General features: G+C 55.1%; 1 non-coding gene across 1 annotated transcript in view; it reads left to right on the top strand.

Annotated features, from left to right (window-relative positions):
- The first annotated feature begins 3,495 nt into the window (after positions 1 to 3,495).
- Positions 3,496 to 5,000, top strand: part of LOC126196879 (small subunit ribosomal RNA) — a 1,909-nt gene continuing 404 nt past the window's right edge. Inside the window, exon 1 of the ribosomal RNA XR_007539310.1 lies at positions 3,496 to 5,000. This exon is cut by the window's right edge and continues 404 nt beyond it. This is a non-coding gene — a ribosomal RNA (small subunit ribosomal RNA).

The following is a 5,000-nucleotide window of genomic DNA, read 5'->3' as shown; positions in this document are numbered from 1 at the left end:
CCGCTGTCCCTAAAGTGCTCTAAGTCTGTGCGCGACCGCGTCGCTCACTGTACGGATTCCGATGCTGAGCGATCAGCTATGGGCCGCCCCATCCACGTCGGTCCCCGTGGGCGTTGCACTCGCAGTCGCAAAGACTCTGGGCAATGGCTATGTGCGCTCCGCAATATATTACTGGGACGAGTAATGAGGGTCCGAGCCCCCAGTGTGGGGAAAGTGTTTCGCAGCCCTGACCCACCGGCACGGTGTTGCGTCCCCCCACCTCAAACATGTGACGTAGTCACACCACCGGTTTTGACTAATAGACAGAATGTTTATAATCATATGCCATACACCGGGGGACGATGCCGCGAGGTGTAGCTAGCTAGTGCAGTCGCACCGCTACTACTGTACAGAGATAAACAGGCATTGACTATACATACATTAAGCTTATACACGGCGGTGCTTAGTAATACGCGCAGTCATCGGAATATAGATAACACATACAACTGTCCCTATACATGCTGAACGTCTGTGCACACAATGTCAACCACACGTCACCCACACACTCCATCACCCACTAGTCTATGCCTGTAACAGACGCAGACACAACATCTAAGTACCAGCATGGAACAACATCCAGTGCATCCTCTCGGCCACAGTACACCATCCACACTATGATAACCAGACCGGGACGTCGAACCAGAAAACTGAATATCCCACTCTTCCTACAACCACCATTGCTCAGATACGCCACCAACACCCACACATGTCCTACACAGGGGTGCACCCAACAGCACCACACTGCCGCATCTCACAGCACATAAACAATGGCAGGAATGAAAGACACAGGTGTGCCACTCCTTTGCCACAAACACAGAACGGGCGCGCCACCTGCCATGAGCCACAAGTGCAACTGACGTGACATATCTGATAGTGCCTCAGGCGTCCACTTACTACCATCACTATCAACGAACCTCGCCACCCCACCCCCCCCCCCACACACACCATCCCTTAACCCAACTTCTGCCTTAACCTAACCCAACTTCTGCCTTAACCTAACCCAACTTCTGCCTTAACCTAACCCAACTTCTGCCTTAACCTAACCCAACTTCTGCCTTAACCTAACCCAACTTCTGCCTTAACCTAACCCAACTTCTGCCTTAACCTAACCCAACTTCTGCCTTAACCTAACCCAACTTCTGCCTTAACCTAACCCAACTTCTGCCTTAACCTAACCCAACTTCTGCCTTAACCTAACCCAACTTCTGCCTTAACCTAACCCAACTTCTGCCTTAACCTAACCCAACTTCTGCCTTAACCTAACCCAAGTTGCGCCTTAACCTAACCCAAGTTGCGCCTTAACCTAACCCAAGTTGCGCCTTAACCTAACCCAAGTTGCGCCTTAACCTAACCCAAGTTGCGCCTTAACCTAACCCAAGTTGCGCCTTAACCTAACCCAAGTTGCGCCTTAACCTAACCCAAGTTGCGCCTTAACCTAACCCAAGTTGCGCCCTAACCTAACCCACGTTGCGCCTTAACCTAACCCACGTTGCGCCTTAACCTAACCCACGTTGCGCCCTAACCTAACCCACGTTGCGCCCTAACCTAACCTACGTTGCGCCCTAACCTAACCTACGTTGCGCCCTAACCTAACCTACGTTGCGCCCTAACCTAACCTACGTTGCGCCCTAACCTAACCTACGTTGGGCCCTAACCTAACCCACGTTGCGCCCTAACCTAACCCACGTTGCGCCCTAACCTAACCCACGTTGCGCCCAAACCTAACCCACGTTGCGCCCTAACCTAACCCACGTTGCGCCCTAACCTAACCCACGTTGCGCCCTAACCTAACCCACGTTGCGCCCTAACCTAACCCACGTTGCGCCCTAACCTAACCCACGTTGCGCCCTAACCTAACCTACGTTGCGCCCTCACCTAACCCAAGTTGCGCCCTAACCTAACCCACGTTGCGCCCTAACCTAACCCACGTTGCGCCCTAACCTAACCCACGTTGCGCCCTAACCTAACCCACGTTGCGCCCTAACCTAACCCACGTTGCGCCCTAACCTAACCCAAGTTGCGCCTTAACCTAACCCACGTTGCGCCTTAACCTGCCCTGTAATTGTTAGTTATATGAATCTAGGAATTCGTGTAGCGTTGCCTAATTGCAACCATCTCAACATAGTTCACTTCGCGCACACTGTGGTGTTCTGCGTATTGATTCATTTTACGGTGCGTACCCTCACATCTTGCGAGTGTTGCTTACTTTCCACATGGTCCCGCTATCCACTGTATTGTGTACTGCAATAGGACGTATATCGCCCCCGCCCCCCCCCCCTCCCCTCCTGTCACCTCTAGCTCGTCGGTCAGGAGTTCGCGTGTTGAATGCGCTTCGCAGCTGTGCAATGGCATTCGCATACGTACGCTGGCCACCTTCCACGTGTTCTTTCGTGCACACGTCGCAGCGTGTATGTATGCTGATGGAGTGCGTCGTGACACACAACATCCAGGCATGCAAGACTCGTAGAAGTCGCAAATGTAGATGGATGTCTACGTTTGCTGCCCAAGTTACGCAAATGAACTGGAAATCCGTTGTTGCGCGGTTGTTCGCGCTGGAGGTGAATCGTTGATATCGACGATCGGTACAGGTATTAACCGGTTGCTTCAGCGACACCCGTCATACCCACGAACGTGAGTGGGCATGTGGGTATGAAGCGATACGCGGCGGTGGCTGGGTGGGACCGTCCCCGGCCGGTGAGGGGGGGGCGCCCGGCGTGCTGGCCGCGCGCTGCGTGGGCGCACGCGCGGCAGCCGGCTGGTGGGGGCGCCCAGTGGCAGGCGCGCCGGCTGACGGAGGCGGCAGGCGGCGCATCTGCGTGCCGGCGCACCCAGCGCGCGGCGCCGTGCGGCCAAAGTGGGTCCTCCCGGGCCCGGTGCGAAGCGCGGTGGACATCTGCAGTGTGCTGGTCCGATTGAGGACTGTGTGCGTTGAGGATGCGCCGCCGCCCGGCACTCGGCGCCGCGACGCCGTCTGCTGCTCGGTCGCCCCCGCGGTTCTCGCAGGTGGTTTGTATCGCAGCTGTGCGGATGTGTTGGCGCGTGCGCTGTGCTGGGAGAGTTCGCTTTGGCACCCAAGTGGGGCTCTGCCCCTCTGTGGCGCTGGCGTTGGAGCTGCCCGGTCACTGTTTGTGGCCGCGTGTTGTCTCCCGCCGGCAACACCACGACAGCACGCTCCCGGGCCTCTGTCGGCAGCGGCAAGCTCAGTTGGGAGCACGGGTGGTCGCACTGAAAGCGTCTACTCGCCTATCTCCGGGCGATTGCGCCTCTCTCGAACCCGACCAAGTACTTAGGACGGCGCTGCGCGCCGCCGGGACCTGAGAGGGTTTCGAGGTGTATCGTGCAGGGGAGCCCAGCCTCCTCCTGTTTGCAGAATAATTGAGCGGACGCTTGCGTGTTCGCGCGGGCCCCCGGGACACACTCCCGGGCGGCCGGCTGCTCAGCTCTAGTTGACGCAGCTCCCTGGTTGATCCTGCCAGTAGTCATATGCTTGTCTCAAAGATTAAGCCATGCATGTCTCAGTACAAGCCGCATTAAGGTGAAACCGCGAATGGCTCATTAAATCAGTTATGGTTCCTTAGATCGTACCCACGTTACTTGGATAACTGTGGTAATTCTAGAGCTAATACATGCAAACAGAGTCCCGACCAGAGATGGAAGGGACGCTTTTATTAGATCAAAACCAATCGGTCGGCTCGTCCGGTCCGTTTGCCTTGGTGACTCTGAATAACTTTGGGCTGATCGCACGGTCTTCGTACCGGCGACGCATCTTTCAAATGTCTGCCTTATCAACTGTCGATGGTAGGTTCTGCGCCTACCATGGTTGTAACGGGTAACGGGGAATCAGGGTTCGATTCCGGAGAGGGAGCCTGAGAAACGGCTACCACATCCAAGGAAGGCAGCAGGCGCGCAAATTACCCACTCCCGGCACGGGGAGGTAGTGACGAAAAATAACGATACGGGACTCATCCGAGGCCCCGTAATCGGAATGAGTACACTTTAAATCCTTTAACGAGTATCTATTGGAGGGCAAGTCTGGTGCCAGCAGCCGCGGTAATTCCAGCTCCAATAGCGTATATTAAAGTTGTTGCGGTTAAAAAGCTCGTAGTTGGATTTGTGTCCCACGCTGTTGGTTCACCGCCCGTCGGTGTTTAACTGGCATGTATCGTGGGACGTCCTGCCGGTGGGGCGAGCCGAAGGCGTGCGACCGCCTCGTGCGTGCTCGTGCGTCCCGAGGCGGACCCCGTTGAAATCCTACCAGGGTGCTCTTTATTGAGTGTCTCGGTGGGCCGGCACGTTTACTTTGAACAAATTAGAGTGCTTAAAGCAGGCAAGCCCGCCTGAATACTGTGTGCATGGAATAATGGAATAGGACCTCGGTTCTATTTTGTTGGTTTTCGGAACCCGAGGTAATGATTAATAGGGACAGGCGGGGGCATTCGTATTGCGACGTTAGAGGTGAAATTCTTGGATCGTCGCAAGACGAACAGAAGCGAAAGCATTTGCCAAGTATGTTTTCATTAATCAAGAACGAAAGTTAGAGGTTCGAAGGCGATCAGATACCGCCCTAGTTCTAACCATAAACGATGCCAGCCAGCGATCCGCCGCAGTTCCTCCGATGACTCGGCGGGCAGCCTCCGGGAAACCAAAGCTTTTGGGTTCCGGGGGAAGTATGGTTGCAAAGCTGAAACTTAAAGGAATTGACGGAAGGGCACCACCAGGAGTGGAGCCTGCGGCTTAATTTGACTCAACACGGGAAACCTCACCAGGCCCGGACACCGGAAGGATTGACAGATTGATAGCTCTTTCTTGATTCGGTGGGTGGTGGTGCATGGCCGTTCTTAGTTGGTGGAGCGATTTGTCTGGTTAATTCCGATAACGAACGAGACTCTAGCCTGCTAACTAGTCGCGTGACATCCTTCGTGCTGTCAGCGATTACTTTTCTTCTTAGAGGGACAGGCGGC

Source organism: Schistocerca nitens, chromosome 7 (genome assembly GCF_023898315.1).
Source record: "Schistocerca nitens isolate TAMUIC-IGC-003100 chromosome 7, iqSchNite1.1, whole genome shotgun sequence".
NCBI classification, from domain to species: Eukaryota; Metazoa; Arthropoda; class Insecta; order Orthoptera; family Acrididae; genus Schistocerca; species Schistocerca nitens.
Note: the sequence above shows the minus strand (reverse complement) of the source record. Positions and strands in the feature narration are given on the sequence as shown.